Raw genomic sequence first — 23,244 nt, forward strand, 5'->3', positions numbered from 1 at the left:
TTTCTGTTGTTCTAGTTAAATAAGAGCTTCAATCAGTAGGAACAAAGCAAGCATGAGGGATGCAAATTTAGTGCGATTGCTGTGGTCTGGTCTACAAAGGTGTTTGTTGCACTGCTGTCACACGCTTTCAAGAGGAAGCCCCTGAAAAATCTAAACAACAGCTCTCCAGCAATTTCCTTTCACGTCTTTGAATTCTGAATCAAGGATCATTTATACACAAACTGGAGCAAACTTATTTTCTGCAACTGTCCCTGGAGAAATTAGATTTCCCGGTTCTTCACAGTATACGCAGCTGAAATTAGTCATGAAATATAACATTTTAAGCTAGGTCTTGTATGCACAATTGGCTGATGGCTGGTATAAAATTGCTGGATGCTCAGGGATTCAGTATTATATTCTTTGATCAACTGTATTTATTAAGTAGGTCAACTTCCAGAGGTAGTGGGATAATGGAAAACAGTAGGTTTTTTCCTTAAAACTTTCATAAGGGCTTTGAAAGACATCACAGGTAGAATGAGGGGAGCAGAGGATATAGGAATCCTAATTGTTCAATATATTTATTCTTTCTTCAGAGTTCAGCTATCGAAATGTTCGAATACAAATTGAGATCTGAATATTGAATGGGCAAGCAATTTTCCACTGACCACTTTTGAAGGTTTTGTATTGATGCAACTATTTTTTAAGCAAACAAAATCTCTAATCTCTCAGAAAAATGCAAACATTATAGACATATTAAAGCAACTTTGTTAATGTGACTGCCGTAGGTTGGTGTTTGTTGCATGACTGTGGCATTACTCAGTCAGAAGCCCTTCCACAGAACTTACAGGAAGTGGCACTAATTTTCTTTCACATTGTTGTGTTCCAGATGAATCTTAGTTAAGTCACACATTGGACTAAAACTTTCTTTGTGATCACTGCATTCATTACTGGAATCTCTTCTGCCTTGGAAGTGTCACAGTTTCCATATCGGCAATTAGTGTTACAGCACAAATTAAGTGATTTTAAACAAACACTTGAAAAATTCAACCATTGAAAAAGCTCTGAAGATGGGAGATTTCAGCATTATAAACTTGTTTGTTGGATCTTTACATTGAAACTCCAATTTATCAGTTTAATCAACCTGCCACATCCCATACAAACAGGGATGAGTTAGATATTCAACATGAATATGTCTCATTAATTGTAACTTTAAATCCACATTCCTGCCTACCCTGAAAACCTTTCGCCATCTCTCTCTCAACAATAAACTGTTTATGTTTGCCTTTAAAATATTCCATAAATCTGCTTTAATAGCGTGCCAGAGTTTCCACATTTTGAGAGAAAACAAATCATCTGGATGTGTTTTAAATGGGCAACCACTGACATTTAGACAGTAATCCTTCATTCTCGTCTCTTCTGTAAGAGGAAACATCTTGTTTCAATTAATTTGCCTCTTCCTCTCCTAACCACAAACTGACAAAAAGCCTAGACTATCCGAATTCCCTTTGTATGACAAGTCATTCTGTAAGTATTATTCTGGTAAGCATTCTCCGAATTGCCTCCAACGTATTTACTTCCTTCCATAAACAGGGTGACCGATAAGAATTAGAGCATTCAAGATACAAGCTCAACAGTGCTCTCTACTTTTGTGTTTAAATTCCCCCACGATAAAAGGAAAACATTTATTCACTGTCCTAATTACGTACTGCTAGCACTTTGTGATTCAGGTAATGTTACACTCAGATCCCACTGCATCTCAGAGCTATGGAATCTCCCTCTATCAAAACAAACTGCTTTTCTTCCAGTCAAAATGGACAACTTCACTCTTATCCACGTAAAGCTCTATTTGTCAGGCCTTTGACTACTCACTTAACCTATATTTCTCTATAGCGCCCCAATGTCCTCTGAAGTTATTTTTTAGCCTTTCTTTGTCATGTCAGCTTTATATTAATTCCTTCGTGAGTCATGGACTGTGAGTCAATACTTGAAAGATTTGAGCAGATACAGATTTGTTTTAAATAGCTGCCCAAGTTACATTGTCCTAACCATTCTGAACTCCGGTTAATTCTCAGTTCCAAACAAACACCGAAGTAATGAACATTCACGTAAAAAAGGCTGAACCCTTGAATATAATTAGAGTATACAAAAATAACAATAGGATTCTTGTCAGCACCCCTCTAACTCTGTCACTCTCTCTCACACACACAAACACACACACACACAAACACACATACACACACACACACACACACACACACACACACACACACACACACACACACACACACACACACACACACACACACACACACACACACACACCATGGATAAGGGAAAATCATGAAATGTAAGATGTCTGTAAGGCAAATGGATACTATAAACTTCCACTGTATTATGTCAACCTTTTAGCAAAACAACAATGGTTGACTCAGACCCGTGGCCTGTGCCTCTTGCTTGATGTGGGAGCTTAGGAACGTGACTGACCCTCCAGACACTTCCACTTGAAAGAAGTGTGTCCAGCTGCAGCTCTTGTTTGATCGCATGATTACTCTGGAGCTGCGGATGGACTCAATGTGGAGCATCTGTAATGCTGAGGATGCCGTGGATAGCACGTTTAGTGAGCTGGTTTAAACACAGTTTAGAATCGCTGAGGGAGACAGTGAATGGGTGACCAAAAGACAGAAAAAGAGTAAGAAGACACTGCAGGTGTCCCCTGCCGTCATCTCCTTCCAAAACAGGTATACCGTTTTGCATGCTGTTGGGGGAGATTACTTACCAGGGGAGGGCAGCAGTTGCATGGTTCATGGCATCGTGGCAGATACTGCTGTTCAGAAGGGCGGTAAAACGACTCGTAGGACCATTGTCACAGGGAATTGTCTTGTGAAGGGAGTAGATAGGCGGTTCTGTGCTGGAATGGGACTTCTGGATGGTATGTTGCCTAACAGGTGCTCAGGTCAGGTATGTCACCGATCAGCTGCAGAGCGTTCTAAAAGGGGAGGGTGAACAGCCAGTTGTCTTGGTGCTTATGGACACCAACGACGTAAGTAGAAAATGAGATGAGGAACTCAAAGAAGTATTCAGGGAGCTCGGAGAGAAGTTTAAGAGGAGGACCTCAAAGGTAGTGATCTGGGGATTACTACCAGTGCCACGTGCTAGCCAGCGTAGAAATAAAAAAAGACAGGTTGAACACATGGCTTGAGAGATGATGTAGAAGGGAGGTGCTCAATTTGTTGGACATTGGGACCGGTTCTGGGGCAGGTGGGACTATTACAAAATGGACGGTCTACATCTGAACCAGACTGGAACCAATGTCCTTTGTGGGTTTTTTGCTCCTGCATTTGGGAATATTTAAACTAATGTGGCAGGAGACTGGGAACCAGAAGAGAAAACAAGTAGGCAGTGATGTGGAGACCGGAGACTGTAAGAATTATGAAGATTGCATTCATAAAGGGAAGAGTAGACAGAGAGTAGATGAGCACAAAAAAATTGGGAGCCCAAAATGCGTCTACATTAATTCAAGGAGTATAGTGTGAAAGGCAGATGAACATAGGGCTTGGATTGGTGCCTGGGAGTATCGTGTCATTGCAATCACAGAGGCTTGGTTGAAGTAAGGGCATGAAGATTGGCAATTAAACATCCCTGGATACAGACTCTTCAGATAGGACAGGGAGGGAAGTAAAAGGGAGGGGTGGAGTTGCATTGCTGGTCAAGGACGATATCACGGTTGTGCTAAAGGAGCACACTATGGAGATCTTGGTTAGTGAGGCATTATGGGTGGAGCAGAGAAATTAGAAGAGTGCAGTTACACTGTTGGGGTTGTATTACAGGCCTCCCAACAGTGAGCTTGTGGTAGAAGAACAAATAGGTAAACAGATTTTGGAAATATGTAGAGGCAACAGGGTAGTGGTGATGAGAGATTTTAATTTTCCCAACATTGACTGGGATATGCTTAGCGTCAGAGGTCTGGATGGGGTGGAATTTGTAAGAAATGTCCAGGAGAGTTTTCTACTGCAGTATGTCAATAGTCCGACGAGGGAAGGGTCATATTGGACCTGGTACTGGGGAACAAGCCAGGACAGGTGGTAGAAGTTGCGGTGGGGGATTTCTTTGGGAACAGTGACCACAATTCTGTAAGTTTTAGAATACTCATGGATAAAGGAGAGAGTGGTCCTTAGGGAAGAGTACTAAACTAAGCTAAGACCAATTATATCAAAATTCGGCAGAAGCTCGGAAATGTAGAATGGACACAGCTATTTGAAAGGAAGTCCACATTTGAGACGTGGGAGGCTTTGAAAGGTAGGTTAAGGATAGTGCAGGATAGGCATGTCCCGTTGAAGGCAAAGGATAGGAAGTGCAACATTCGTGAACCGTGGATGACAGGAGAAATTCTACGACTAGCCAAGAGGAAAAGGGAAGCATACATAAGGTCTAGGCAGCTAAGAACAGAACGGGCCCTGGAAGAATATCGGAAAAGTAGGACAAGTCTTAAACGAGGAATCAAGCGGGCTTAAATGGGTTATGAAATAACTTTAGCGAGCAGAATTAAGGAGAATCACGAAGCATTTTATTCTTATACAAGAAGCAAGAGGGTAACTAGAGAAAGGATTGGTCCACTAAAGGATAACGAAGGAAGGCTGTTTGTCGAACCTGAGAGAATGGGTGAGATTCTGAACGATTACTTTGCATCAGTGTTCACTGAGGAGAGGAACATGATGAATGCTGAGATTAGAGACAGAAGTTTGATTAGTCTTGATCATGCTGACATAAGTAGGGAAGATGTGCTGGGTAGGTTAGTGGTTATTAAGGTAGACAAATCCCCAGGACCGGATGGGATCTATCCCAAGTTGCTGAGGGAGGCGATAGGGAAAATAGCTGGGGCCCTGACAGATATCTTTGTGGAATCCTTAAATACAGGTGAGGTGCTGGAGGATTGGAGGGGAGTTTATGTTGTCCCCCTGTACAAAAAGGGTAGTAGGAATATTCTGTGCATGACGTCAGTGGTGGGAAAGTTGCTGGAGAAGGTACTGAGGGATAGGATCTACTTATATTTAGAAAAGAATGGGTTTACAGTGATAGGCAAAATGGTTTTGTGCAGGGGAGATCGTGCCTTACCAACTTAATTGAGCTCTTTGAGGAAGTGAGCAATTTGCTAGATGAAAGAAGGGCTGTACATGTCATATACATGGACTTCAATAAGACGTTTGATAAGATTCCCCATGGTAGACGAATGGAGAAATTGAAGTCATATGGTGTGCAGGGTATTCTAGCTAGGTGGATAAAGAACTGGTTGAGAAACAGGAGACAGAGAGGAGTATTTGAAGGGAGTTTCTCGAAATGGTGAAAGTTGACCAGTGGTGATCCACAGGGGTCAGTCTTGGGGCAACTGTTGTTTGTAATATAAATAAATGATCTGGAAGAGGACACTGTTGGTATGATCAGCAAGATTGCAGATGACACGAAGATTGTTGGAGTAGCAGAAAGCATAAGGGACTGTCAGAGAATGCAGGAGGATATAGAGGGACTGGAGATTTGGGCGGAAAGTAGCAGATGGTTTTCAATCCAGACAAATGTGAGGTAATGCATGTAGGCAAGACTAAGTCTAGAGCGAATTATACAATGAACGGAAGAGCCTTGAGAAAAGTTGTTGGGCAGAGAGATCTGGGAGTGCAGGTCCATGGTACTCTCAAGGTTGCTGCACAGATGGATAGAGTAGTCAAGAAGGCATATGGTTTGCTTGCCTTCACTGGACGGCGTATTGAGTATACGAACTGGCAAGTCATGTTAACATTGTACAAGACATTGGTTCATCCGCACTTAGAATTCTGTATACAGTTCTGGTCGCCACATTATCAAAAGAATATGGACGCCTTTTGGAGGGTGCAAAGAAGGTTTACGAGGATATAAGGTGCTAGCTATGAAGAAAGGTTGAGTAGGTTAGGTTTATTTTCATTAATAAAAAGGAGATTGAGGGGGGGCCTGATTGAGGTTTACAAAATCGTGAAGCGTATAGACAGGGTGGATATAGACAAGCTTTTTCCTAGGATGAAGGATTCAATAACGAGAGGTCACGCTTTCAAGGTGAGAGGTGGAAAGATTAAGGGGGATACACGCGGCAAGTACTTCACACAGAGGGTGGTGGCCGTTTGGAAGGCGTTGTCAGCAGAGGTGATAGAGGCAGGCACGGTAGATTCATTTAAGATGCTTGTGGACAGATGTAGTAATGGAGAGCAGAGGGATACAGATGCTTAGGAATTGACCGACAGGTTTAGACAGAACATTTGGATCGGCTCAGACTTGGAGGCTAAAGGGCCTGTTCCTGGGCTGTAAATTTCCTTTGTTCTTTTTTGTTAACTTATACATTCCTTTTCATATTGTATTTATTAGAAGGTGAGAGGTTGGGAAGTGCTTTTGTCAAAAAGGACCGGAATGTCCTTGGTCAGACACCACGAACAGAATTCATGCAGGGCATCCATTAACCAGGGCAGGAAATGAAATGTCAGCCTTCATTACAAAATGAATCATGTGCAGCAGTTGTGGAGTGTTGTTGAGGCAGTATTTCGGCTATTGTGGACAGACTTTCTGACCTTTCTAAATCAATGGTCTCCTTGTCACAGAGGCAGTGCAGAGCTGTTTTATCAGAATAATATCTGGGATGATGGTAAAATGAAGAGAGTGTGAAGGAATGGACTTCCATATGAAAAGAGTGTGTTTGTGGCTGTCTATATGATAGTGACCGGTGTTGCCCTCGCTCTAACTACCATCCTTGATAGTGTCGGGCTTGGTATCCTCACCTTGCACGCGGGAGTTGAGGGTGCAATTCTCTGCGGCAGAAAACCATAGAGTTTTGGAGCAGAAAGATGTGAAGCTCCGGTCCTCGGAGTTGTTGTTGGAATTTTCAGCGGAGCTGTGAAAAAGGTTTCCAGCCTTTTCCTCCCCTTTCTCGATGACCTTCTCAGCGCTGCTGAAGCTCATGTGAAACGCTGCGGTCCTGTGAGTGTTATGAATTGAATTAGTTTCAATCAATAGTTTCCGCTTCCGATTGTTGGGGTTTGAGAACACAAGACCATCAAGTGCAGGACAAAGTATTTGACGAGATTCCACCAAGGGACTGCAAGAAACAATATATAGGAGAAATAGGCTGACAACGTGCGAGCTGCATTCATAAAGTCCATCCAGCCGTAAATGCCACGGACAGCTGTTCCTCATATCGATATGCAGGACACTGAGTATCTCTGATCCCGGGAGTTGGAACTGGGATTATATGACAGTCTGCAGCACTGGTTACTTCCTTGTGTGAAGTACCTCCTGATGGAACACATGTAAAAGTCTATTGCTCATTGAGAAATACGTGCAAAATAGTAGCCCAGAGCAGTATTTCTGTTGTTTTTCTAGTGCTACTCTTGACATGCCCTACAACACTGTACTTATTCTGTGCTTCCTGAAGATTAAGTGAGTGCTTCTATGATCGTATTGTGGGCAGTAATCTGCGTTTTAACTTCAATAACGCGCGTGTGAAGCCCAAGTCCACCAATGTCTTTTTTGTCTTTCTCATATCATGTGCAATTACAACACAGTAAAGAATCAATTAATATTGGAAGATGGCGCACAGAGGCGTGCGAAAGGCCGAGATTTTAGTGATATTTATGCAATGATTAGAGATTGCCTTGATTCAGGAAATAAGGATGTAAAATGTGTTTTGTGCCGAGATAAGGAACAGTGAGAAAAGAAGTCAGTAGCAGGTGTAGTTGACAAGCCCACTCGCAGTCACCAGAGTGAGAAATAAGACGGACAAGAAAAAGTACTGTGTGTGAGTACGAAAAGATGGCAGTAATCATGGGTGATCTTAATTTCCCCTCTCCCACTCCCGGTTCTATTGTAAAGAATGTTTGGAGAACAATAATCAATAAAATACGTATGGCCCATAGACCAAGACAAGCCATATCTTGGTCATCGATTACTTTACAGGCGACTTAGTTTCCGACTTTTCTTGGAAACCATCTGAACCACCCTTTTATTGGGTTTCTTTCCATATTAATATTAGTCTGTCTTTTGATTATTCCTGACAAAGTGCATGACCTCACACTCACAACATGAAACTGCAAGATTTCTCCACTCACTCATACTATCGATATCATTTTACAGATTTGCACGTCCTCATCAAAATAAGCCCGCTCACTGATTGCGTATCGGCATCAGAACTGGACACATTTCACTCTGCCACTTCCTTCAAGTCATTAAGACAGATAAATCATTGAAGCCCGATGACTGACCATTCTGGATTTCACTAATTATATGTTTTCAACTTGAAAACTATTCAATAATCCCGATTCGGTGACTTCTTGTGAGTAGACAGTGGACAGTTAATGCTGATTTATTACCCAACACCGTGACCCCTCTCAGTGTGCAATGATCTATTATATGGCTCCTAATTGAGTATTTGACAGAAATTCGAAAGGACTATACCGAACAGCTCCCTTGATCAGCTCCGCTGGTCATGTTAGCAAAGGAATCTGGCAAATTGGCAAGTGTGACTTTCCTTTCAATAAATAATGTTGACTCAGTTTGAGTGCAAACATCTCTTCCTAACGTTGTGTTTTTACTCATTTTAAATGGTGTCTAGCATTTTCCAAATGACAGCAAAGTCATTAGAGCAGATAGCAGTAATTTAGTCCATCAAGTCAGCGACAGCTTTCAATGATATCTCGGCTTATTTGTATAATCCCCAACACTATTTTTCAGCCTTATCTCCGTGGCCCTTGATTGCGGACTAACTAAATAACTGCCTATCTCAGCCTTGAATGTACCCATTCTTGACAGACCTCTGTTGGATGCATTTCCACAGATTTGCTATCCTCCGAAAGAGAGAATATTTTCCTCACGTCAGTCTTACATGTTTGACCCCATCCGCTGTGATAAGGCCCACTGGTCCCACATTATCCATATATTTAAATCAGGGCAGTATAAACACCCGAAGGTCGGTCTTAACACTGCAGAGCCAGCTGTGAGTATTTGAAACATTTTCAAATCTTGACCACAAACAGACATGAATTGCACATTAGATTTGCCAAAAGCGAATTTTGTTCAAGATCACATAAAATCATAGAGTCATAGAGATGCACAGCATGGAAACAGACACTTTGGTCCAACCTGTCCATGCCGACCAGATATCCCAACCCAATCTCGTCACACCTGCCAGCACCCGGCCCATTTCTCTCCAAACCCTTTCCATTCATTTGCCCATCAAAATGCCTCTTAAATGTTGCAATTGTACCGGCCTCCACCTCTGGCAGTTCATTCCATACACGTACCACCCTCTGCGTGAAAACATTACTCCATCGGTCTCTTTTATATCTTTCACCTCTAACCCTGAACCTATGCCCTCTAGTTCTGGACTCCCCGACCCCAGGAAAAAAAGACTTTGTCTATTAATCCTATCCATGCCCCTCATAATTTTGTAAACCTCGAGAAGGTCACCCCTCAGCCTCCGACGCAGCCGGGAAAATAGCCCCAGCCTGATCAGCCTCTCCCTGCAGCTCAGATCCTCCAACCCTGGTAACATCCTTGTAAAGCTATTCTGAACCCTTTCAATATTCACAATATCTTTCCGATAGGAAGGTGAACAAAATTGCACGTAATATTCCAACAGTGGTTTAAGCAATGTCCATTACAGCCACACCATGACCTCCCAACTCCTGTTCTCGAAGGTCTCCTTGTTCAGCAACACTCCCTGGAATCTTACCATTAATGGCATAAGTCCTGCTAAGATTTGCTATCCCAAAATACAGCACCTCGCATTTATCTCAATTAAATTTCTGCTGCCACTTCTCAGCCCATTGACCCATCTGGTCCAGATCCTGTTGTAATCTGAGGTAACCCTCAGTAACTCAGCTGGCGATGAAAACACTGTACCGATACAACAACGTTTTTATTTTCTCGATCCATTGCTATGTTTATTAATCTCTCTGCACATGAAAATGGATCCTTCCCATCCACTTCAATGGATTAAATTCCCTCCAGTTTGGCTCCCTTCGGCACTACCAGTCCACACTGACCCTCTGTGAGTAATGCACCAAACACTATGTCAATTTACCACGGCAAATTCACCTGACGAACACATGTTTGGACTGTGGAAGGAAACCCACGCAGACAGGGGAAGAATGTGCAAACAGCACACACACAGTGGCCCGACGTTGGAAGCAGACCTGGGACCATGGTGCTGTGAGGCAGCAGTGCTAACTGCTGAGCCACAATTATCTCTCAGCAACGCTTATAATTCAACTGGATCTCCCAGCATCCTACTCCGTTATGAACCAAGAGAGGGGGACAGCGAATACTGGGGTCAGGCTGCGGACAGGGCAAGCCAAACACTGGTGTTTCAGGTTGGAAACATTCATTTCATAAGATGTATTAAGCACGGAAGTTAAATGTGTAGACAGGTCCGAGTGGAAAAGGTGATGGGTTAGATATCCATTGGGAATCCCCACGCAGTTTCGAATTCTGCCGTTTTTAATGATTTCCGAAAGGACGATTTCGCGCTCAAACTTGAAAAAAGAACAATCTCAACAAACCATGCTAGTTGTTCGATTTGATTTTGTAAACTCGAGTTCTTAATCAGAACTGTGCCACTATCAAAACCTTGACCATTTCTCTTCCCACAGATACTGCTGGACACACCGAGTTTCTGCAGTATCCTCGGAATGTACTGTGCAAAAGTGCAACTTTACATTCGATTCCGTTAATCACAGTCCTCTATGTCCTGACCCTGGACGGTGGCAAGTTTTCTTCCTGTTCGTCAAAGCGCCCATCCCCACCTCTCCCTCCCACATCATTATAAACAGCCGCAGGAAATCTCTGGTTCACCTTCTTCGCTCCAAAGTGAAACTTACCAGCCTCTGTACTCTCTCTTCATGAAGGGAATTCTCATCCCCGGACATGGTGAAAGACAGAGGATAGTGAAGAGATTTTGGGGAAATATTGACATTTGAGAGCGGAACAATGTTAAGGAGGCAAACATGGAAACCAGTTTCCAGCTTTGTGGATCTTCAGAAACTTTTTGGGAAGTGGAATCGGAGGGCAATGAGCAAGGGTGAACTGTCGGACTGAGCAGAAACAGTCAAGACAGCTTCCCCTTGTTTAAGGGGACGGGACATTAACTCTGATGTTCTCGGGACATGAACTGATCTGAGACTTTGAAAGATTTTTGTATATGAGGACTCCAGGACATTGAAAAAGCTCGGGCCAGACAAACACTGAGAGGCTGGAACCAGACTGTCCCGATTCTGGGAGAGAGGTTTCCCAGTGACATGGGTACGTCTGCAGTGAGTGGGATCAGACTGTTCCTAGGTCTTAATAATGAGCGTCCCAGGCTTCATTTTGGAAAAGTACATCTGATAGAGGACAGTTGTCATTCTGGGAAGGCAGACTGAAGTTGAGATTCAGCAACCGCCTACTTTGGAGGATCGTGTGATGTGCTGGATTGTACGTGTCAGCGCATTAGTCTGCTGAATGAAAGACAGCTGATTCAAGAGCCCCCAAGGCGACAGCGATTGCTGCCCTTAATGCATCTGTTTGCTTTGCTGCACTGTTTCGGTTTCTAATGAGGTCAAAAGATATTCTCCAAATGGAAACACTATCACGTGACTAACCACAATGACATTTCCGCATTGCTGTCAAGATTAATGTCAAGAACTGTAACTTGTGGGAATCTGAAACCAAAAAGAAACTGCTGCAGAAACGAACCAATTTGGGAGGACCTGTGGGAGAAAACACAACGCTGATGACGTTCTGAAACATTGCCTCTTAATGTCTCTCCAGAAATGCTGCTGGACCTGCTGAGGTTTTCTTGCAAGTTCTGTTTTTATTTTAACTGAATGCCCATTCCATCCATCAGGATGATGCGGCCAGCCTCACCACGCACCGAAATTTTACACGTTTGGAAGCTGTGAAATGATTGGATTCAAACAAACCCAATAATGATTTACTCTTCCTCATCTCCACTAGGAAAGAGACCTAGAAAGTGAATTGCACAGTGTCGTCCTGTCGTCCTGGAGGAGTGGTTAAGGCAATGGAATTGAAATTTATATGGCTTAAACCATGCAGCCTCGAATCCTACTGATGGTGATGGAGAAATGTCAATAATTGCGAAGGGAAATTGTTCCCTGACTTCGACTGGAAGAGTCAGCTTAAAAACAAAAACGGGAAAATTGGGCATGGTGGGAATCTGCAACCCACTCCCTGTCAGGGTGCAGCAAGCAGAAATTTCTAGAGAAATTTGAGACGCATTGAGGTGTACACTTCTACCACCAACTGCGTTTGAAGCTGTGAGCCAACTGTTGGAAAATGAGACGAGAATAGTCAGGGACTTGTGTTGGACTGGTGCAAACTTGTTCAGCTGAAGTGCATTTTCTGTGCTGCAGAAATCTTTGACATGCTGCGTGAGGTGGTCGGAGAAACTGGCGGATGTGAAGCACGTTAAACTGGTCTCATCCTGACATCTCTCCTGCTCTCGGGGGATTTGTCTGTTTGTCCACCTGTGTGGATGAAAATGAGGATGATTTCCTCAGGGCGATTACCATACAGTGTGACCACGTCAAAGTTCAGTCCTATGATTGTGTCATTTAAAGCACAGGGAGTATCTCATTGAAATTTACCCTGAAAACATCAGAACATGTAAGATTAAGTGCCTCTTGCTGGAAACTGGGACTAACGTAGATAAATATCCGGTCTCCCGCACTGCAGATAGGCGGAAAGGCCTTTTCCACGCTGAAAGAAATGGAAGAAAGAAGGAAAATGATGTGCAGATAAAATGATCACAAATGAAAAAATAAAAGGGGTTTCATTAAGGAAACATACAGCACCATATTTCAATTTCCCTGGGCGTCTAGTGGTTCGGATTCAGTACTCTTACTGCTGTGGCAATGGGAGATTTCCTCTGACCGGTTATCTTGTTGACAGCCTTCCCAAAGCAGGGAATGTTGTATGGTGCTGGCAATTGATGGAGTTTTGTCACAAACAGTATTCAGACTGGCGTAAAACAAATAAGTGCGAATCCTGGAAATCTGAATCAACAACAGGAATTGACAGACAAATTCAGCCGGCCTGACAGCATCCGTGGAGACAAAGAGATTTAATTTTTCATATCGACAGAATCAGGTTACCTGTGCAATTTATTGTTTTAATTCCAGGGTAATTGCCAGTTTCACTTCACGAATCAGCATACATATCAGAATCTCTCATTAGCTGACATACGTCATCTGTAAAATGAAAAATGTCATATCGGCTGTAATGCTGTTGCTGTTCTCCTGAGTTGGTGAAAGTCTGGCCTTACTCATCTTCTCCTTTCTGTCCATGAGCAACAACGTTGAATGGAGAGCTTCTGTTTTCAGTGTCTACCTTCGTATGCTTATCTATTTGTCTCCCTTTGTCTCTCTGTACCATCTCACTCTCTTCTACATTCTCCCACTCTCTGTCTGTCAATATCCCTCAATTTCTATTCCTTCTCTTGGAAAAGTCTGAAATCCGGTGACAGATTGAGAGTATACCTGTTTCGTGGCTTTCTCCGCCTCCCCCCCAACCCGATACCCTCCCCCTCCCCCACCCCGGCCAGACTTTGTAGAACTGGGCTCACAATCTCCAGGTAATATCTCTGTCACTTAGGTCTGAGGTGAGGTGACGTTTCTTCACTCAAAATACGATCATTTACAATTGTAATTAGAATTCCTAACCGACCAGAAGAAAAGCAGTTTCTCTCCAATTATAGGATTTCAATGACATCATTGCAGTTTGCCTAAAATTAATGAATGGTGACAGCAGACAATGAGAGCTGTCATTTCGCAATGGATGCGTTATTACCACAACATTTCCTGGCAAGTCTACAGTGTCTCCTGCCTCACTTCATTATTTAAAAAAGACTTGCTGTGACAGCGAGAGACTAAAAGTAGAAGCGATGGAGAGATCATTGTTGAGCAGAGTACAGAATCTCGGCGTTGGATCAGCAGGATTGAACATTGACTAATGGGCCCACAGCAGGCGGCAGGGCTTGGTCTCACCAAATAACAACGGGCTGAGCTCAAACACAAGAAGCATGCTGAGCCCTCACTGTCGCGATATTGGATCAACAACACGGCTTTTGCAATAAGTTTATGCAATGGACTTTCAATGTACGGAACATTTCAGAGCATTTGACACCATACTCGCCTGGTTATTACCAGATGCTTTAACTGACAAAGCCACATACGGTGTTCTTCAAATCCGTTTGTGCATTTAATTAACTATTTGATCACAGTAACTCGGACTTCCTTGCAGTAATAAAGCTGATCGATGAGAATATATATCAACCTGCACTTATGCAGGAAAGAACAGGTCACAGCTGGTCTTCCTTCAGTGAAAATGCACCGAAAGGGGCAATCTCTTCTTGCTTTGCTTTCAAACTATTGCCTTCCCCTCTGTAATCTGACAGGGTAAAGGGGAAACGTTCATCCTCTCGGGGCCGATAAAATGCATGAATATGCATAGAGGGAATCTCATACCAAAAGATCAGGGTAATTGTGTTGAATTTATCAGGAGTGGTGTGTGAGTCGGTGTTAACAGTGGGTAGTAAGGGCTAACCCATTAGCACTGACATTGAGCCTTGCACCAACAGCATCAAACCCACTTCTTGCCTCACGTCTCCTGGTCATCATTGACTTTCAGTTTATCCTATTCCCCCTTCGAAACTTCTCACTTGTTCCCGAATACTTTCGGGTTTCCTCTTCGAAAGTGCAGCCGTTTGAAACAAATTTCTGGAGTATGCACGTCACTCTTTGGGATCAGCTTCACTGCCCATCCATAATTACTCCAGAGCTTGAGATGGTAAGTTACTTGACAGAATCGTGGAAGTACTCAGCACAGAGATGCATGCGTGATGTCGCGAGGGAGGGAGTTCCGAGAATTAAAACAAACGACATTGAAGGAACAGTGAGATAGTTTCAGCTGAGAAAGGCAAGCTCCTTAGAGGCGATTTGCGGTGAGAGGTGTCTCGTGTATCTGCCGCAATGATCCTTCCAGTTGGATGCGATGAATCACTGGATTGATTCTGGCAGATCCGGGTCTGTGCTCTGTGTGGAAGCAGGAAATAGTTTTCATTCAGATAAACCAAAAAAGAGAAATAAATCTTTATTTCCTGAATGCGAATTGGATCCAAGTCTGTGCGATTCAAACTCAGACTCTGAAGCAGGGACTCCACTGATGCTGACAATAACCCTTGACCTAACCTGTCCAAACTTTTGTGCCTATTTTCTTTCTCCCCACGTTGTGAAGCACCAGTCCTTGCCGTGAGTGGTGAAGGAGCTAACTACTCCCTCGCAGAAACAGAGACCCATATTTGGGGCCAGAGACCCATATATCTGTCCCGCAGCGGGTATGACTTTGCTCCGAACAGACCGGGTTTGCTGTGTGGGACTGAAACTGTGTTCAATCACACACAGACGCGGTGTATCAGCTGTGGATGTGGAGAAGGTTGGGGCGGATTCAGACCCATTCTGGGAAATAGACTGGATCCGGAATTCAGGGGAGCTTAGTGTCACAGACAGAAGGCTGGAGAATTGGGTTGGGAACAGAAGATGGGAGTGAGTTCCTGGATCAACCAGCTCTCTGTTCTGTGGGCGTTTGAATTCCCCGTTCGACCAGATCACATCTCAGCCACGCGAAAACCTCACTATCCTGCCCCACCCCACTCCTGTTTCTGACAATAAACTGTTCATTACGTAAACCCACGTGCACGCAACACCATCATTTTTCGAGTGAATTGAGGGAAGTGTAGGGAAAGTTCCGTTCGGTTTCATTCAGAGCATTCTAAATCAGTTACTTTTGTTTCAGCACTATTTGACATGGAGCCGTCACTCTCAATCCCCCGAGCATGTGGCCATTTGGATTCCACGGCTCTGGATATTTTGGTTGGTGCATGGTTGGAATGGAACCTCACGTTTTGAAAGGGACATTGTTTATCGTATATTCGGGCTGAACTGATAAACGTGTCTCTGGCACCTCCGGTACAGTGGAAACAATTGTCACTCAGAAACCAACACATGATCAAAAACAGTGGTAACAATGTGTCAACAAAATCTGCAACAGCGAGCGAATGCGCCCTTGTGTGGGGTTGCAACATTGCAAATTGAATGGAGAGCTGTGAACGTATTAACAGATAAAAGTGCCCCTACATGAAACTGCATTTGCCAAGACTTCTCCACTCACTCATTCTATCGATACCTGTTTGCAAAATTCCACATCCTTATCACAATATGCTCACCCACCAATTGTGTATCGCAGCATTTCACTCTGCCACTTCCTCCAAGTCATTCGGTCAGATAAAACATTAAATCCGATGACGAACCAGTCTGGATTTCACTAAATATATCTTTCCAACTTGAAAACTGCTCATTATTCTTGATTCGGTGATTTCTGTTAAATAGACAATGGACAGACAATGCTGCTTTATGACCCAACACCGAGAACTCCTTTATTGAGCAACGGACTTTTATATAGCCCCTTATTGATTGCTTGCTAAAATTCAAATGAACTTTACTGAGCATCGTCCTTCACCAAGTCTGCTGGTCATGCTACCAAAGAAATCTCTTAGATTGTCATCGTGTGTTTTTCCTTTCAAAAATGATGTTGACTCAGTTTGACTGTAATCGTCTCTTCTAAACTTTCTGCTTTTCTTAATTTGCAATGGTGGTTCACATTTTCGAAATGACAACAAAGACATTCGAGCAGATGGAAGCAATTTAACCCATCAAGTCAGCGACAAGTTTCAATGAGATCACGGCTGATTTGGTTAATCCTCAAATCCCCTTTCGGCCGCATCTCTGTGGCCCTCGATTCCCGAAGTGACCAAATGCCTGTCTTTCTCAGCCTTGCATGTATGCAGCCTTGACAACACTCTGTGTCAAACAACTTCACAGATTTGCTACCCTCTGAAAGAGAAAATGTCCTCCACACCTAAGTATTACGTAATTGGCCCCTTCCGCTGTGAGGAAGCCTTCTGGTGCCATATTATCCCAGGTGAATATCAGAGCAGAAAAAAACCCTCAAGGTCGGTCTGCACTGTCCAGTGCCAGCTCTTAGTGTTTGCAGCATTGTCTTTTTTGACTTTTGAATGAACAAATAGACCTGAATCTTCTTCAAAAACACTTCAGTGACTGTAATTTCGCTGGCAGTGTCGTGCGCTAGAAAGTCGAGTGTTTGATCACAAATACATCACTCTCAAAATGTTACCTCTGTTTCTCTTTCCACAGTTACCGCTGCACCCGTCGGTTTTCTACAGCATTCTGTGAATTTACTGTGCACAAGTGCTGCATTTCATTAAATTCCTTCAATCACAGTCCTCTGGACACTGACCCTGTTCAGTGACAATACTTCCTCCTGATCGTCAATGTGCCAATCCCCACCGCTCCCTCCCCCATCAAGATAAACAGCTGCATAACATCTTCAGTTAACTCTCTTGGCTCCAAAGAAAACCTCGGGAATCTCTCCAAATGCCAGGAAATCTCGACCCTGGACATGGTGCAAGGCAGAGGAGTGTTAAAGAGATTTTGGGAAAATATCAATTGGTAGGTGGAAAAAAATGTAAAAGAGGCAAAGCATATAACTCAGTCTCCAACATTGTGAATCTTCAGAAACTCTGTGAGAAGTGAAATTCAAGGAGAATGAAGAAGGGTGAACTGCCCAAATGAGCAGAGACAGTCAAGACCACTACCCCTTCTTTAAGAGGACAGACCATTAACTTTGATGATTCTCGTTCCCCTACATGACAAATACAAACCTCATCGAGACTCCGGGACAATGAAAAAACTCGGGACTGCACAAGGGACAAGAAGGCTTGAAGGGAGGTGGCCCCAGTTGGAGTAGAGTTGGTGCTCAGTGACATGGGTGTGTCTGTCGTGGATGGGATAAGACTGTTCCATAATGAAAGTTCCAGACTTTATTTTGGAAAAAACAAAACTGATAAGAGGACCCTTCTCGGTCTGGGAAGGACAGACTGAAATCCGTCACAACCTGCTTTAGATGTTCGGGCAAGGTTTTAGGTTGGAAGTTTCAGCGTATTAGACCGTTAAATGAAAGGCTGGTGGTTCAAGACCTCCAAAGGCGACAGCGATCGTTGTTGTTAAAGCATCTGTTTTCTCTGCTGCAGGGTTTGTTGTTTCCAATGGGGGCAGGAAAATGTTCCTCAAACGGAAACTTTCCGTGTGAAGAACCACAAAGAACTTTCTGCAATGATTTAAAAGTTAATGTAATGAACTGTGGCCTCTGAGCATCTGAAACAAAATCAGAAACTGCTGACAAAACTATCTGGTTTGGCAGTACCTGTGGGAGATTATTGAATTCTGATGAAGTTGTTAAATATTGTCCACGATTCTCTCTGCATGTATGCTGCCAGCCCTGCTGAGTTTTGTCGTGGAAAAAGTCTGGAGAATCACCAGGAGACGTAGAGTGTTCTTCAATAGGTCGGTCTGTTATTTGCAAATGAAAAACCGTGACACCGAGAAAGCAGATTCTCGAATGCTCTCGAACTTCATTGTCCATGGTTTTTTATACATTTTTCCCATGCTTTGTTTGCTTACCAGCATGTCCAAATATATTAATCAAAGGACCTCACACTCGCTACACAATAAACCAGTGATGTTAGTTCCCATCATTTGTTTAATTGTTCATTCTACTTAACGTTATTCTCATGTGACGGTTAGATATTTAATGTCAGCTTTCGCAACAATGGTCTTTCATTCCAGACCCTACTTCATATTTTCCCGATGCCATAATTTGTTATTTATTGTCAATAATCTCAATCAGGCTGACTGTATTAACTATTAATTTGATACTTAATGTCATGTCCCAAATATTTATGTTCCCAATCGAGTCATAATGATACTTAACAGGAAGCCTAACTTTACTGACTGTAATCTAATCTCACCATCAGACCTTTCAGCGTCAACCTTTCTTTGCTAATTGGTGTGAGAGAATTCCACTATTCTTAACTCATCCTGTATTCTACAGACCCCTTGCACCAGATCGCCAGTGGGGTTCATGCTTTCAGCCTTCCCTTGCTTTCATGCTTTAAACCTTCCCTTACTTTCATGCTCTTTATTTTCCATAGTAACATTTTGTCATTCTGACGAATGGCAGTTATTCCTGGCACTGGATATACTGACGGTGAAGGGTCAGTGATCAGAGCGGACTGTCCCTGTAGTTCTGTTCCCGAATCTCCACCTCCCACTCTGTTAGTAACCTCTCAGTCTCCTAGGAATTGCATTGTTCCCAATTTTGCCGGATTCCAGGCCTTTAACCTTGGCTGAGCAGAGAGTCGATGGTCTGAGGAATATCATTCCCAAACGTCTCATGTCCGAGGTAATACCAATTAATAACGGTGGCTGTGCATCCTCCTCTAATCTGTGAAAATCATTGTTGCGCACTGCAGGAACATTTATTGACCGAAATTAAGGAGGTTTTGAACCAGATCAAACTCCTATTAATTAAGAAGATGGTCTAGATCCCTTTCTCTTTTCTCCTGAAGGCAAATGTATGGCAATGCAATTCAATTGGTGAAACTTCCAGGCTTGAACCGAAACACAATTTACTTCGCACTATCGTTGTAACACAAACAAAAAACAAAGTGTGGACTAACCCAACTCTATTGGAAAACTGAACGAAATGAAACATCATTTAACTACGAAACAGTCAATGTTCGAATATAGTAACATTGCATAAACCATACAAAACTGGTCTTCCTGCTACCGGAATGATATTGTGAAACGTGAACGGATGAGGAAAGGTTATAATGTGATGTTTGTAATTCTTAAGCTTCCAAATGGTTTTGAGGTGCGAATGTATTTTAACCTTGAAGAAATTTGACGCATTTAAACCTCCTTCCTGTCCACGATAGAGGCTGTTGAATCTGTTCCGAATTTCCAGCGGCTTCTGTAATTATTTAAGGTTTCTGACGATAGCAATCTCTCACTTTTCCAACAAAACAAAACGAACCTTATGTTGCGAACAATATTCAAATAAGCAATGGGCAGCAGAGAGGAAAGATTTCGAGCAACGCTGCCCGGATTGTCACGGCAATTAACAGGAACCATCGCCATGAAAACCCTAAAACAACCTGACAAATCTATTTCGCCACAGAATGCAACGTTGGTGCTCAAGACTTTTCCTTACAAAACCACAGGAAAAGCCACAACACTGCGATGGCCGGAAATCGAACCCAGGTCAACTGCTTGGAAGGCAGCTATGCTCACCACTACACCACCACCGCGCTAGCAAATAAACCGTCCCTTTTCCGAAACGGACATAACAAGGCCGTAATCGTCACCAACTGAACTGGGGATGAAAGCAAAACAAGCAATTGTTTGTAAAACGTCAACAGGTCTGAAAACACCAGAATCAGAAGCCTTCAGCCCTTAAGAACAATCACTGGATCCAAAAGGTTCACTCCCCACACATGCTGCCGAACCTGCTGAGTTTCCCAGCAATTTTTGAGCTGTCTCTCAGATCTGCAACATCTGCAGTTCTTTGTCAGATAGAAAGCAAACGTTGACCCATTGAAGGGGATATTTGATCAGGTGATTGTCCTCTTCATCCACAGATATAGATGGGATGGAGTATAGGATCATAAAATTCTTACAGTGTAGAAACAGGCTATTCGGCTCATCATGCATCCCACCAAGTCTCACCCTCGACGCTATTCCTGTCACCCCGCATTTCTCATGTCTAACCATATAACCAACACTCACCTGGACACTATTGACTATTGAGCGTTGCAAATCCACCCTACCCTGCGCATCTTTGGACTGTGCGAGGAAACTGGAGCACCCGGAGGAAACTCACGCAGACACGGGGAGAATGTGCAAACTCCACGCACACAGTCTTCAATCAGACAGGGATCTGGGTAATTGGAGAGGTTTCAACAGGGAGTGCAGACTGGTGTGTGAATGATGGGCCGAAAGCCTGATCTCAGTGCTGTAAAGGCTCTACAGTAACATGATTCCCTACATCCAGCATTCAACACAGTTTGCATTTTGTTTTAATCCGTCCTGTTATTGACATTATTCCGAGTGAAATGTATAGAGAGAGGTTGTTTGCGCATTCACACAGATCTGTGTTTTGATGGGTCAGGAGCAACATACAAAACAACAACTGGCGGAGGGAGAATTGAATTCCCCTTCCGAATCTGCCGAGGACATGCAGGACCAGGATCTTCTCTATCACAACTCACTCACCACCCAACGCCTTGAGGAAAAACGCCTGATCTTCCGCCTCTGGAACCTCCAGATATCGTGTGTGTGTGTGTGTGTGTGTTTTGTGCCTGTCGCTGTGTGTGTGTAACAGCCGGAAATACGTACAGAGACTCAGACACAATCACATATGCAGAGAGATGTGCAAAGACCCATACAGACAGAAGCACACATATCGACTTAAAGAGACACACGTGCACATACAGTCACACAGACATACACACACAAGCGCACAGATGTTGATGGAGACAGCAAAAGTGATACTATTAGAATTTCTTTCCTAAAACTAAATGAGAAATTAATAGATTTTTGGATTGTTTGACTTTACAGGAAATTTGTCCATAATTTTGACGGGACAGCTGCGCCTTTAACATGTTTTTGAACGAAATAAGAGAAAGGTGGTTTAGTTAGTAGAGTGCGAGGTTAATGTTGAACGGATGAAAGCAATTTGAATTGATGAACCTATTTTACCATCCCTGCGTTTTCCAGTCTTTTCAAAATGGCCGCTGATGCTTCTGAATTGGGTTTAAGTGCTTTCTTGTTCCAGGATGATAAAATAGGAATTAAGAACCTGGAGGATATTTCTATTAGAATCAATACCGATCATTGGAAAAGTCCTCTTCCATAGGAAAGGGGACTTTGGGATTGCTGTTAGATTTTCAGCACTTCGAAGACCACCCAACAAAAAACAATGAAATACAAAATTAAACAGATTGTAATCCACTGTCCTTCTTTAAAAGTTTCAAATGAACAATGCAACATATTTTGATGGTGTCGTTTGTTGTAACCATTTTATTATACACATCACCAGAAAACCGAATGTGAATTCAGATATATTGTCCTAAAATACAAATGGTGAAATACGTAAAACTTTAAGAAATGCGAAGGTTGCATAACATTGCAAGAAGGGAGAAATAATAAATAGACTGTACTTTTTATAAAAAATGTGCATCATGTATTTTGCAAGGAAATGCGTTTTTGAAATGGCATTTTAGTTTTCTCAGGGCGAATACATATAAAAACATAGTTTAAAAAAAGAATTGAGTGTAATTGCGGACTAAAATGTGAAAAGAGCGACCTTACAAACAGATCGAAAGTGGAGGATAGCTGCAAGATTTGACAGCAATTTACCTGATAGTGACCCAATAATTGAAGTGTGATTGGAGATGAACGGAGTTATACACACATGCAGCCTTTGTTTGTGACAAGGAGCTCATTGATTATTGGCCACTAGTTCACCACTGACAAAGGCTGTCAGCTACCAGCAACGATGTGATTGGTTCTCAGGCAACTAAACTGCTTGGGACTCTGAACAAGATACAGGGAAGTCTTCAACTGCTCAGGAGCTCTCTCTGTTCGCGGCAGTGATAGGTGCTTTAATCCTGAAGAAACCTGGTTTATTTTTGTTTTAGCTGTTCCTATGAGCTCTGCCTTTTAATGAGTGTGTTAGAGACTGTTTGTAAGTATTGACCAGTCCTTCTGCATGGTGTAACTCAATGACAGCCTCCAAGATGCACTGTTCAAATTTACCAAGGCTCTAAAGACATGACAACGAAGAAATGGAAGGGCAGGGGAAGCAGATGAATTGGAGGGTATGACTTGGAGCCAGTGATCAAACCTGGTTAAATGAAGAGTAGATGAAGAGAAATGAAGAGTAGAGTACATAACGTCAGGAAGTATGGGATACAGTAGGATTTGGCGATCTGGATTCAGAATTGGCTGGCTGACAGAGGCAGAATGTGCTTGTAGATGGAAAATATTCTGCCTGGAGGAAAGTGTTGATTGGAGTCCCGCAGGTCTCTGTTCTTGGACCTCTGCTCGTTGTAGTTCTTATAAATGACTTGGATGAGGAGGTTGAAGAGTGGGTTAGTAAGTTTGCAGATGGCACTAAGGTTGCAGGTATTGTCGACGGTATAAACGGCTACTTCAGGCTGCAGTGCGACATAGATAGGATGCAGATCTGGGCATGGCAGATGGAGGTCAACCTGGATAAACGCGA

The 23,244-nt window shown here is 43.0% G+C and overlaps 1 non-coding gene across 1 annotated transcript; it reads right to left on the reverse strand.

The window, feature by feature from the left end:
• Nucleotides 1-20,194: 20,194 nt before the first annotated feature.
• Nucleotides 20,195-20,266, reverse strand: trnag-ucc (transfer RNA glycine (anticodon UCC)). Its single transcript has one exon. It is a non-coding gene; the product is annotated as a tRNA-Gly (tRNA).
• Between the last annotated feature and the right edge of the window lie 2,978 nt (nt 20,267-23,244).

Source organism: Chiloscyllium plagiosum, unplaced genomic scaffold, assembly GCF_037043375.1.
Source record: "Chiloscyllium plagiosum isolate Xiang-an unplaced genomic scaffold, Cpla_swu_hap1 HiC_scaffold_21, whole genome shotgun sequence".
Classification (NCBI taxonomy): Eukaryota; Metazoa; Chordata; class Chondrichthyes; order Orectolobiformes; family Hemiscylliidae; genus Chiloscyllium; species Chiloscyllium plagiosum.